General features: G+C 33.4%; 1 protein-coding gene across 8 annotated transcripts in view; it reads right to left on the reverse strand.

Moving 5' to 3' along the window:
• sh3pxd2aa (SH3 and PX domains 2Aa) overlaps positions 1-14,869 on the reverse strand; it is a 181,724-nt gene that overhangs the window by 91,204 nt on the left and 75,651 nt on the right. The gene's annotated exons all lie outside the window — the stretch shown is intronic.

The raw sequence follows: 14,869 nt of genomic DNA on the forward strand, positions 1-14,869 counted from the left end.
GCCCTCCAACACAAATTAATTAAGTTAACTTAATAGTTTTTACAATTTTAAGTTGAACATAAAACAATCAAGTTGTCAGAACAAAAACTCAAGAATTTTGTTGTTTCAGCTCATTTTAAACAAGCAGTTTGAAAAAGCAGCAAACATATTTTTTGAGTGTTGTATGAAATTGATTTGTTACTCGTAAAACTATTCTGCATTTGTTTGAGGGACGTTATCATTGCGTAATATGGAAAAACAATAAAGGCGCAGTGTTTGCACCACAACGTCCACCTGGTCCAAACTGACTCATGTTTGTTGGCTTTTGCACGGCCATGCTGAGAAAATCACAGGTCTAACGGTTCCTAACAGTAAACCCGAAAGCTTTAAGGAATTAGGCTGAGAGGTGACTCAAAGGAGCCGGTATTTCTTTCCATTGCTCTGGGGTTGTAACAGTTTTGGGACTGTTTTTGACACGTTTTTCATGTTATTCTGCTAGTTTTGGTTTCTACTGTTTTCCAGGGTATTTTTTACAACAATATTAGTTTCTGCTTCCACTGACATTTAATCACAATTCTTCAAAACATCTTGCTTTACATTTCACAGAAGAAAGAAGCTCCGTCCCTTTGAGAGCTCATGCCATTCTGATGGTGCCATCAGCCAACCAGCGCTATCATGATGTCATTTTCCTTTTATTTTTAACACCAATTTGCTCCATGACATTTCCGTTGCCTAAAAGGACCTCGACAGACTCGCCACATGAAACAAGCCTTTAATTCTGAACCAAATCACAATTATTTTTGCCTGTGCTCTGTACTTACTCCGTTTTTTCTCTGTGCCCCCATTGTCTATCTCCCTGTCTTTGACTGATCATCTTATCAGGCCCTTAAGCGACAGCACTTTAGATAATTAACTATTTTTATCCAGCATTAACCCCCTGAAGAGCCACACAATTATCAGTCACTGTTGGCCAGTGGCAACCCCCCAACCATCCCCTTCAGCCCAAAATTCATTGGTCCATTTTTTATAAATACATATGTAAAATCCCTGGATATTTAATGAACAGTTTAAATGCTAATAAAATAAATGAATTAAGTATGTACATTGCTATAGATTCAATTTTTTTAAAACAATCTATCAACAGTGACAGTAAAAGAGAATGACGAGTAACCAAACAAGACACAGGTAAACCTACTCAATGAAGAAAATTGAAAAAAAGGTAACTAAGGAAACTGAGATTGTCAAAATAATCAGAAAAATCTGATAGTAAACAGAATAAAAAAATAAATTAGACGATTAGTAATTTATTTTATTTAAGTTAATGCAGCCTTGGTAATAAAATAAAATAAAATAAAATAAAATAAAATAAAATAAAATAAAATAAAATAAAATAAAATAAAATAAAATAAAATTGCAAACCTGTTTTGATATGAATGTTTTACAATATTTACAAATTTACAAAATTTTATTTTATTTCATCAAACTAAATATATTACTGAGTGCGTTCATTTCCAGCACTGTGATCAGATGTCACTTGTTTCTCCAAGGGGTTTAAGTTGGATCTCCTCCACCCCCATTTAATTACGCAGAAAGACTATAGGATAAGCAGGTCAGGATTTACAGCACTGCATGTGGGAATACACAGTCCACCAGCAACCATCCATCATACCAGCTAATAAAAAAAACCTTCCCCTGAACGCAAGCGGAGAGAGACAGTGAGAGAGGAACTGCTCAACATCAGATGGCAAAACTAAAATAGCAAACGTCTGTTTGTGGTGGAAACGCTGCACTGATCATCACCATCTGTCTCAGATCAGGTTCAATACATGGAATAATAGGCATACAGAGAGATGTATTATAATTCTGAATAGTAATATTGGTATTCCTTGTCTTCCAAATGTCAATTTATTAGAACTTGTGCAGTTATGTAGCACAATGTTATGTGGATAGCAGCTTTTGTCCAATAAAAATAAAAAAATAATAAAAATAAAATAAAATAATAAATACATAAAAAAATTTAATAAATGAACAAATCATATTAAAAAATTATAATAAACTAATAATAATAAAAAATAAATAAATAAAATAATAAATTAAAAATAGTAATTATAATAAAATAAAATAAATAAATAAAAAAATAATAAATACAAAAATAAAATAAAATAATAAAATAATAAATAAATAAATATAAAATAAAATAAAAAAAATAATAAAATAAAACAAAATAATAAATAAATAAATAAATAAATTGTATAACAATAATAAAAAAGTAAAATAAACTAAAATAAAAATATATCTAAATAGATTTTTTGTGCAGTTATGTAGCACTGTATGTTGCGTGGTTAGCTGCCTTTGTCCAATATAATACAATAAAATAACATTTAAAAATTTAATCAAATTAAATAATAAAATTCAATAAAATAATAAATTAATTAATTAAATGAAAAACATTATAAAACAATAAAATAAAACAATAAATAAATAAATAAATAAAATAAAATAAATATTATTGTATTATTGAGAACAATACAAATAAAATGTCCAAATATATTTTAAACTTATATTTTTATAAATATGTTATGTAAACTAAAAATGACTTTTGCTGATTGTTCGGCTTAGTCCCTTTATTAATCCGGGCTCGCCACAGCGGAATGAACCACCAACTTATCCAGCACGTTCTACGTAACGGATACCCTTCCAGCTGCAACCCATCTCTGGGAAACATCCACACACTCACTCACACTCACACTCATACACTATGGACAATTTAGCCTTCCCAATTCACCTGTACCGCATGTCTTTGGACAATTAAGTTAACCAAATCGATTTGTGTTGAGACAACATGAAGAAATTGAGTGAAACCCAGAATATTTTAGAGTGTACAAATACAATTTTGGCTTATACTGTATATATACATTCGACTCCAAAATAGATTTTATTGAGCTTCATAATTACAAAATATGGAGACGCAGTGGCGCAGTGTCGCCTCACAGCAAGAACGTCGCTGGTTTGAGCCTCAGATGGGTCAGTTGGCGTTTCTGTGTGGAGTTTGCATGTTCTCCCTGCGTTCGCGTGGGTTTCCACCGAGTGCTCTGGTTTCCCCCACAGTCCAAAGACATGCGGTACAGGTAAATTGGGTAGGCTAAATTGTCCGTAGTGTATGTGCGTGTGAATAAGTGTGTATTTGTTTACCAGTGATGGGGTGCAGCTGGAAGGGCATCCGCTGCATAAAACAAATGCTGGATAAGTTGGCGGTTCATTCCGCTGTGGCGACCCCAGAATAATAAAGGGACTAAGCCGAAAAGAAAATGAATGAATGAATGAATTACAAAATATATTCAGCATATATTTAAACTATATCATAGCCAGAAAAAATTACATTACATTACATGTACATTACTGTACAGTATATAGAATGTAACATTGTATTGTAGCTTATAAGCATAAAATGCAGTCCATACAGCAGTGTTTGACAGTCTCCTGGGACTCCAGTAGCATGTGTATGAGCTCTGGATATGTAAAGAATTCTGTCAGTGTAAAAAAAAATGTGTCTGACAGGAAAAGCAAGCATCCAGAGTGTATTTAAATGATGTGTGCATAAGGCCGAGAAAAACTAGACAGGCAAAAGACTGTTAGTTTAGTGCATTAACTAAAGCTCTTAGTGTATTTAACCAATTTAAATTATTATATTCCAATTATTATTTGACAATTCATGTGCAATTCATGCACATCATTTCCATTTTCAGCATGCAATGTCTAAATTTGACACTTGACAAGTATTAAAATGCAACACTAACAGCATCGAGTAAATAACACATGATTATTGGTTTTAGTTTATACAAAAGAAGAGACTGTTAAATGGCAATAAAAGAACAGCTAAGAATGATAGTCTAGATATGCTTTAAGAGTGACCTCTAGTGGTCATAATAGTTCAACACCACTGAAAGTCGCAAGATGATTTCAGAATGTTTTCAGACTTAAAGGGAATAGTTCACCCAAAATCTCACTTTTTACACACCCTCAAGTGGTTCCAAACCTTTTGGAGTATTTTTTTTCTTCCATTGGACACAAAAGAAGATATTTTGAAGGAAACGGGCTGAACACCTGTAACCATTTACATCCATAGTAGGAAAGCAAATACTATGGAAGTCAATGGTTATAGGTTTACAATGTTTTTCAAAATATATTCTTTTGGGTTTAATAGAAGAAAGAAACTCATAAATGTTTGAAGTAATTAAAGGGTGAGTGAATGATGACTGAATTTTCCTTTTTGGGGGAACTATTCCTTTAACAAACAGTAAAATGCAGCCGCAAACGGTTCCTTTCAGTGAAAAATCGTTCTTCATATTATTAAAATGTTCTTTACATTAACATTAATACTTTTAAGAACTCGTCACCTTAGATTATAAGGTTCTATCTGACATTTTTGTCAAAATTGAGTTATTGACATATTCTTATTAAATGACAACTTATTTACATGATGGGATGTTTTTTTTAGAAGTTTTAAGACTTTTTATTTAAAAAACAAAACCGGTTTATCTACAAAGTTGAACTCTTGCTTGGTTCTATAAGGTTCTTTTTGTGAGCCAATCAGCATTTTTTAATGCATGCACGAGGACCAATCAGGATCAGCTTTCTTTGTAATTTCGCCAGACTGCTCCATTGACAGCGGGGTAAGACCAGAAAGACAAAATCACACAAAATCACAGTCCACTAAATAATGCACCACACAAAATTGACACACAAAATTGAAAGCTGAAACTGAAAAGATGTGTGTAAATGTGATGATTTAGAAGCATTTTTTGACATTGGGATGAAATGTTATTTTACATTGTTGAAAAAGAAACAGTTATAAAAGATGTAATATATTAAAAGTAAAATATTTTTATTTGTGTATGTATAGTCAGTGAAACATTATTCAGTGTTTATTAAACTCATTGTCTGTTTTCTTTTAAAGTATTTAAATTTGATATTAAGCCCTGAAGGGCAAATACTTAATTTAATTCATGGGGCATATAATTCAATAAATATAATTCAATAATTGATATAAAGTATAACATTTTATAAATATTAACATATTGATTTGATCAAATTAACATCTGGACTAGACAAAATACTTAGCACAGCCTTGTATGATTAATTAGAGCAAGAAAAAAATATTCATATTCTAAAACAATATTCTAAAACATGAAATAAATGTTGTAGAAAGCAAAAATTGTACTTTCTCAAGCATCAACATATGGTTACAACACCATATTATATATTTTTTAATGCTTCAATGAATGATCTGCCAGATAGAACCTTATAATTCCAAGCGGAAAATTACTTTTCAGAATTAGAAGGTTCTATCTGCATTTACCGTGGTTTATTTACTCCAATTTGCAAATGTAAGAGATCTTTGATCATTTACATTTAGGGTCTCTGTCATGTTAATGTGTGAAAGAGAACTGTTACACACATATTGTTTGCTGTATGGAATGCAAAAACTTTGAAGCTCAATATCTCAGTCCTTCAGAACGCAGATAGAACCTTATAATTCCAAGGTGACGAACTGTCAAATGTTATTTTGTGAAACCAGTATTGACTCTAAAACACTACTTAATCATTCATTCATTCATTTTCCTTCGGCTTTGTCCCTTTATTCATCAGGGGTTGCCACAGCAGAATGAACTGCCAACTTATCCCGCATATGTTTTACACAGTGGATGCCCTTCCAGCTGCAACCTAGTACTAGGAAATTCCCATACACTCTCACATTCACAAACACACTACAGCCAATTTAGTTTATTCAGTTCACCTATAGCGCATGTCTTTGGACTGTGGGGGAAACCAGAGCACCCGGAGGAAACCCATGCCAACATGGGGAGAACATGTAAACTCCACACAGAAATGCCAACTGACCCAGTTGGGACTCCAACCAGTAATCTTCTTGCTGTTAGGCGAAAGTGCTAACCACTGAGCCACCGTGTCATCCTAAATATAATAATTGATATTAAAATAAAAATGGCTAGAGCTGCATCCACTTTAGCAAATAAAAATAAATGTCTTATTAAATGCTTACACTCCTTAAAGCAAAATGAATTTCTATTGTTTGATATTTTTGAAAAATATATTAGTAAAAATATTGTTTCTCTGTGTCATTCCTGTACTATTCTATAGAAATAAATAAAAATATGTTATTGTTTTAGTAAGCATCCTTGTGAAGTTTTACGTCAGACTTTTGGTAAAATAAAATGTATTCAAGATTTAAATGATTATTAAAAAAAAAATAATCCAGAATCCAAAAAGTGCTTAATATTGTGTCGGTGCTCTTTTTTAGGTAAGGGATTCATCAGAATAAACAGCAAAAATCAGTTCAGGGCACTCGAAAAATGTGGAAATTCCATTTATTTATTTATTTTTTTCATTTTGTAGTTATTCCTTTTACAAAAATAAAAATAATAATAACTGACCTGAGAATTAAACATGTTAAATAAAACCCTCAATTATTACAAATGAATCACAGATTGATTCAGAATCACAGATTTCCATGAGTTTTGTCCATTAAAGCTGCAGTTCGTATGTTTTCCAGCAGGTGGATCTAAATACTAGAAGTCAGTTTCCCCTCCATTGCTATAAAGAATTGCTTTTTGCTAAATCACAGAATACATACTTCTATTTATTTATATTGCATTATGGAAATCAATATGTTTTATTCATCGGTGAAAGACAAAGTGCCTAACTGTGATGTGTCAAGCTAAACTTACAAAAGTAAGTGGCATATTAATAAATGTAGATACAATGGAATGCATCTTATTTTGTATATATTTTATGCATTATTTAAGTACTTTTTTATATTTCCCAAAAGATGTTGAACAGAGCAAAGAATTTTTCACAGCATTTCCTATAATATTTTTACAGTATTTCCTTTCTCTTCTGGAGAAAATCTGATTTATTTTATTTTGGCTAAAATAAAAGCAGTTTTTGGTTAAGAAAAACACAATTTTAGGTCATTATTATTAGCTTTCCTAAGCAAGGTTGTTTTTTCAATTGTCTACAGAAAAAACTATCATTTTACAATGACTTGCTCAATTACTGTAACTTGCCTAGTTAACCTAATTAACCGAGTTAAGCATTTACATTGCACTTTAAGCTAAATGTCTAGAAAAAAATCTAGTAAAATATTATGCCCTGTCACCATGGCAAAGATAAAAGAAATTAGTCATTAGGAATGCGATATTAAAACTATTATTTTTAGAAATGTGTTGACATTTTTTTTTTTTTTTTACGTTAAACAGAAATTGGGGGAAAAAAAATACAGGAGGCTAATAATTTAGGAGGGCTAATAATTCAGGAGGGCTAATAATTCTGACTTAACGACATGCCCATATTCAAAAACTCACTTTTTTTAGTCTAAATCTTGAACACAAAATGTCCGACTGCATGAATTCCCAGTCCAATGTAATGTAGTGGGGATTACGAATCAGTCGTGGCTTATTCTGAGCTTTCAAAGAGCATCTTTGTCTGTCTTTCTAAGATGGATGGAGCTCTTTCCCTCCAGCTGTGTTACGGAGGAGGTACATTGTCAACAGTGCCCTACATTGTCCATGATAAGAGCTACACACACACATGTACTTGTATATATGGTGTACAAGTACTCGCCACAGGCGTAATGTATTTCATACTATAAAACGCTTATATATGGCTTTACCCTACCCTACTATTCACAACCCAACCTTCTCAGGAAACCTGAGGAAAATATTGATTGTCAAAAGACTCAGTTGATAATGAGAAAACAAAGCATGTCCTTGTAAACCACTTTAATTGAGCACAACTAGGTCATATATATCATTATTAATACTGTGTAAAGTAAACAAGTACACACATATTTAAAGTAAGACACACTAAACTCTTAAGCCAAGACACTGAACCAGAAAACTGGTTACAAAAAAACATAGATAACTGGATGGTTCCATAGTTGATTGATAACATTAACAACTGCATTAAAAATGTGTGTGTGTAACTTTTCTAAAATGATTTAAATATGCAAATAAGGCCTTACTTCATTCAATATGCTAACCACTTTACTTAAAATTTTAAGTTTATTTTGAGAACAGTGTTTTTTTCTCTTAAAGGAATGCTTCTAATTTATTTTTTATATATATAAATTTTTGGAAATAGGTTCATTTTACAAGTCCCCTAGAGTTTTTGAATGCCTTCAGCCAGTTTGGTAGGACAGCCCTTTTAGCTTAGCTTAGCTTAGCATAAATCATTGAATCAGATTAGACAGTTAGCATCTTGTTTAAAATTGTCAAAGAGAGTTTTCCCAGATTGACCTAGCAACTTTTACCTTTCTGTCGATCTTAGTACATGATGTAACTACAGAAATTAAATAGAAAAATTATCAAAACTCTTATTTGAACTCTTATTTTGCGATCGGCTGAATGGATTAAAAAAAGACTTTGAGACCAAAATGAGACTTTTTCCTCCCAAAAAGTTGTTTGATGGCACAAACAGTAATAGTAAGTAAACAAACACACTAAACAAAACCATCGCAGACCATGAACTCCCTTGAAAATTGTGATTGCCAGAGCACTGTTCTAGAATCAGTTACACGTCTGGAATTAAACCAGTGCGACTTTCCCTTCAGGTGAGAAATCTGACCATAGATCAGCATTTACTGAGAGTGGTCAAGCTCTCGAGATCAAGAGCGTGTGTTTCCTCAGGGGGATTTATTTCCCGGTGGAAATCTTCAGCAAATCAATAATTCATATCAGTCTAAAAACAGAACCACTACACGGCACAAACGCAGCTCAAATTTCACCTTCACTTCAAGCGTCCTCACGACAGACCGTGTTCAGCTCATCCATTACTCCACATCACACAATGAACTCTGTGACTCTCCAAACCAAAAGTCTAGGTAATGTTACCAAATGGCCATCTGTTTAAAGGGATAATAATCTGGTTCACGGTTCATTGAAAAGACATCTGGACTTTGAAAGGAATAGCTCAATTCAAGAAATATTCACCCCATTTAACAACTATGAATTATAGTAATGTAATTGTAATAAAAATCTAGTATAAACAGCAGGGAAAAAATCTAATACTGCCATGACCAAAACAAATAAACTTTTAGGAATCCGAATTAAAAAGAAATTACTGCATATGTACTGAAGTCAGAATTATTAGCCCCCCTTTGATTTTTTTTTTTGTTTTCTTTTTTAAATATTTCCCAAATGATGTTTAACAGAGCAAGGAAATTTTCACAGTATGTCTGATAATATTTTTTCTTCTGGAGAAAGTCTTATTTGTTTTATTTTGGCTAGAATAAAAGCAGTTTTTAATTTTTTAAAAGCCATTTTAGGGTCAATATTATTAGCCTTTTTATTAGCCTTTTTTTCTCGATAGTCTACAGAACAAACCATCATTATACAATTACTTGCCTAATTACCCTAACCTGCCTAGTTAACTTAAAATGTCACTTTAAATGTCCTTTAAATGTCACTTTAAGCTGTATAGAAGTGTCTTGAAAAATATCATGTGCTGTCATCATGGCAAAGATAAAATAAATCAGTTATTAGAAATGAGTTATTAAAACTATTATGTTTAGAAATGTGTTGAAAAAAATCACCTCTGTGTTAAACAAAAATTGGGGAAAAAATAAACAGGGGGGCTAATAATTCTGACTTCAACTGTATATTATATATATAGTTTATACTGTATATATTATAATCTATATTTTTACTTAATTTTTATTTAATTGTTTTACCAGGAATGTCCCTTTGAGATACAATATCTCTTCTACCAGGGAGTCCTAGGACAGAGCAGCATAGGACAGAGTTATGAAAAAAATACTAAATACATGTCACAACACATAGACACACACAAAAATAGTATAAAGCATAATCAATTGTTAAAATATGTGCCCTGTTCTAAATTGACAGTCTTTAAAATATTTTAAGTATAGAGATAGATGGAATGGATTTCATATGTAGTATGTGTTGAAGCTCATTCCATACATTTGGAGCATCCTTAAAGAATGCAGATCGACCTAACTCTGTGTGAGAAAATGGCATCTTAAGTAAGAGTATATCTGCTGATCTGGTATTGTAAGAACAATTGTATTTGAACAGTCCTCCAACAATATATATATGAATATATATTCATTTGTAAGTCGCTTTGGATAAAAGCGTCTGCTAAATGACTAAATGTAAATGTAAATATATTATAATGTATATACTGTGTTAATCTTTTATTTTACACTTTTAAGTTTTAAATCTATATATTGCAGTCATAACCCTAAATATTTAACTGTATTTTATTCATTATTTTATTACATATATCTATCTATATTAAACATGTCATGTTTTTTTCTTGGCATATTACTACTAAAGGGGCTGCCAACACGAAATAAAACCAGATTTTGGTAAAAACCCAAACAATACAAAAAATAAATAAAAAAATTGTTGTGTAATAACAATGAAATGACACAAGGTCTGAACTACAAAGTACTGAGTTACAGAAATGTATTTAATACTTTATATAAAAGGCTTTTTTGGTGACGGCAGCTTAAAGACATCTCTCACATGGTGAATGAAGTCACATGAATTGCTCAGGTGTGCTTTTTTTCACAGACTTCAAAAGATTATAAAAATCTTGATGATTCTGTGGGTCTCATCTATCAAATCTGATCTTTAATTTGTATTCTTTATTAGATTCGAGTCAGGTGATTGGCTGGGCCATTCTACAGTTTGGTTTTCTTTCTCATTTGAGAGTTTCCTTGGCTGTGTTTTGGATCATTGTCTTGCTGAAATGTCCACCCTGGTTTCATCTTCATCATCTTGATAATGTATATCAGGGGTCACCAATCTCATTCCTGGAGGTCCGGTGCCCTGCAGGTTTTAGCTCCAACTTGCCTCAACACACCTGCCTGGGTGTTTCAAATATACCTAGTAAGACCTTGACTAGCTTGTTCAGGTGTGTTTGATTAGGGTTGGAGCTAAAATCTGCAGGACACCGGACCTCCAGGAACAAGTTTGGTGATCCCTTATGCAGATATTGGACTGAAGCAGCTATTATATAATTACACTGACGAAGGGCAGAGGGTTGCTGAAGAACTACTGAGAGTTATTTATTTTGCAAGATGCTAGCATTCAGCTCTATTTAAATGACAATTAAAGTGTCATTTAAATTCTTAGCTATGTTAATTAGGGTAGGCAAGTACGTTTAAGTAGGGATGCCATTGGACAACAGTAGTTTTATTAACATCCAGTCATTCATTCATTTTCCTTCGGCTTAGTCCCTTATTTACCAGGGGTCGCCACAGCAGAATGAATCGCCAACTTATCCAGCAAATGTTTTATGCAGCGGATGCCCTTCCAGCTGCAACCCAGTACTGGGAAACACCCATACACTCTCATACACACACTACGGCCAATTAAGTTCATCCATTCACCTATAGCGCATGTCTCTGGACTTTGAAGCGGAGCACCCAGAGGAAACCCACATGAACAGGGGGAGAACATGCAAACTCCACACAGAAATGCCCACTGACCCAGCCGAGGCTAGAACCAGCAACCTTCTTGCTGTGAGGCGACAGTGCTAACCACTGAGCCACCATGCCTACACATTATTACAAATTAAATTCTTCATATTCCAAATAACACCTAGTAGTCTTATTCAAAGTCTTTTTGACCTCGGGAGCACACAAGTTGTAAAGCACTCACCTTGCGCTTCAAATGCAGTATGAATAATTTATAATGCACTATGGGGACAGTCTCAAAAATATGGATGAAGTACATATTAGCATGTCCTTGATAGTATCTAGTAAGGTGTGTTTTTCACTCTCTATAGTGTACACACAAACACGTAAACACACACACAGTCATATTTCAGTGTAACAGAGGACTACAGTCATGAAGAGCTACATACAGTCATGAGTGTTCAAGGCTGCACTGGAGATGACAGACCAAATGAAGACAGTTTTTTTCTTGTTAGCTACAGCGTGGTTGTAAAGAGTGAGCTGTGTGTGGGTGTGTGTGTGTGTGTGTGTGTGTGTGTGTAGCCGCTGCAGCATATGATGAATGTGTTTTGCACGTGAAAATAGATTGCCTACTCCACATCACTGGGGAAAAATCCAGACAGAGGGAAAGAATAGCAGGGAATGTAAAAGGAGTGTGTGACGGACAGCTCCGAGTACAGAAGAAGAAGAAGAGAAAAATCTGAAGACGCAAGGATGAACGTAAATGCTCTCAGGCTCTTTTTTGTTCCACTACTACAGAAAGCAAGGCTGACAACATGAGATTAAAAACAAACAAGACAGCATGAGAGACTGAATAGTACAACACAAAAGCACACTCTATTATTATTTTATTATTATTATTATTATTATTATTATTATTATTATTATTATTACATTAATGATTTAATTAATTAATGGTCATTCATATAAATTAATGACAACCTGTACTACATGTTCTCTATATCTGTATATGTAATTACATACGATTAGATATGAATAATTTGATTTGCTAAATTTTTTCAAATGTAAGTGGTTGCAAAAAAATATGTGGGCTGAATTTAAACAAACAAATTAAGAAGAGAATTACTAAATTTAAGTTGTTTGTTTAAATTCAGCTCATATAAATAGTTTTCAACCACTTAACTTTGAAAAAACTGAGTAAATGCAATGATAGATTTTTTCTGTGTACTATATGTCTATTTTTTGTGGAAACAAAACACTTAAGGATTCTTTAAGCTCAAAAACAGCATTTATTTGAAGCATTATTTTCATAACTTTATAGATTTCTGCAAAAATAAAGAAATTAAGGTACAAAATCTGTCACTGGGGTGATACCTTTTCAAAACAACCCAGGCTTATTATTGAAATGTACCCCTATATACGTTTCTGGAGAGCACGAAATACGTCCCACACTGTAAACCCTAACATTGTCTTAACTTAAACCATTAAGTAAAGTTGACTGAACATAACTTAAAATTTAGCATTTTAGTCCTAGCACTTAAAAATATGAGTTAATTTAACTTATGTACCATGAAAATGCATAAAAATGCTGTTCTCACATTAATCTACCAGAGGCTGTTGTCGACTGACTGACTGACTGACTGACTGACTGACTGATTGACCGATTAATCCACCCACCACTTTCGCTAAACCCAACCAATATTGTTTTCAAAAGCAATCCAGAAAAAGAAAAGCCCTCGGACTCCTGATTTTTACCACGTTTTCCGATCTTACCATGTTCTCACCCTGTTATTTACTTGTTTATTTTATTTTCTGCCTTATGTTTTACCTGCTTTCTCGAACCGCGCTCAAGTCTACTGATGTACATGGCGAGCTACTGGAACTGGAACTGGTAACAGCGGCCGCTGTCCACATGGAGGTAAGTGGTTAGTTGGTAGTGCGAAAATTAAAAAGCCATTGGCAGCGTTATACCACCCCATAGCATTCTTTTTTAAGACGAAATGCAGCCATACGTAGCTCTGGCTACATAATTCAAGATCTCCAGAAATGTATGCTGCGGTACGTTTTTACAATGAGCCTGTGTTTCAAAAGATTCACTTTTGTACTGTACATGTAGCACCTTTAAGTATGTTTTTACCTTTAAAGTTCCCTTTTGTACCTTTAAGGTTCACTTTGTACCATTAAGTTACTAAGTGGTACATGTTTGTACTTTATAAGTATTAATATGTACCTCTTAAACTCTGCACACCCGGTACCGGGTCTGTGACGTCATTTACTTCCACATTTTTAAAATTTTGAAGGTCCAGCCCAAAACCCTCATAAGTGGTTCCGTTCTTTTATCAGTTGGAATAGAATAACTTTTGCATAGATTATGATAGAGACATTTTTCAGTTTTCCTATGATTAATGTGCAGGAACCAACAAAATTAATTACAGCAACCTAGACCACACAGAATCAAATACCGTATATTGATACCTAACTTTTGCATTTACACCTCTGCATGTGGATTTGTGAAGCCTTTATATTTCCGCAAAATCCAGGCGGAAACCCCAAAATAGCCCTTGACTTGACCTGTTAGGAACAGAACTGTACCTTTTGAAAAGCTGTCAGATTTTGTACCTTTATTTCTGAGAGTGTTCACAGGCACTTTTGATTAATTTAATGTGTTCTTGCTGAACAAAAAAATGTATATAAAAACGTATGCCAAAAAATGTCTTATTGACCCCAAACATCCCACGAAATACCTGAATGGTATATAACAAGAAAAACATCTCTATTCATATTTTTATCCTCCTGTCTTTCATCTATGAATTTAATTCTTTTTGGTTTAAATTTCCACAGGATTTACAAGAGCTAATTATGGAGCAGCCTGGGGAAAGACACACACACACACACACTCTCGCTCTCTCTCTCTCTCTCTCTCTCTCTCTCTCTCTCTCTCAGAGGACTCTGCATATCCACATCAGTGTTAATTAAACAATGCCATCACTGAGATTAACTTAAAGCCTGAGAATAAAGAAAACGCTTCTTTCCCCTTTACACATTTGCACCTCAGTTCACACACATGTTTTCTTAAGATGAAGAAGTCACATTCTTGAGAATCAAATGATAAAAATCAAATAAAATAAAACATGTAAATATAGCAGGAGACTCAAAACTCCATGCAAAGTGTGGAGGGGTGCTGTAAATTATGCAACTGTATGTCTAGGTGCATGTTTATTTCTATGCAGTGTGTTTACTGCGCAGTCAATGTGAAGATGCCATAACCACATCTGAGCGCATTGCTTGGAATACTAAAATACTGCCAAATCAAATGAAAATCAAATAGAGACTTCTGCTGGAGTGTGTGTGTACCTTGTATTCTTTAAGCTGTTGGAGCCAAATGTCCCCACAAGTATAGCAATACCAGTAAATTTTGACATTCATGGG

The sequence above is a fragment of the Danio aesculapii genome, chromosome 1 (assembly GCF_903798145.1).
Source record: "Danio aesculapii chromosome 1, fDanAes4.1, whole genome shotgun sequence".
NCBI lineage: Eukaryota > Metazoa > Chordata > Actinopteri > Cypriniformes > Danionidae > Danio > Danio aesculapii.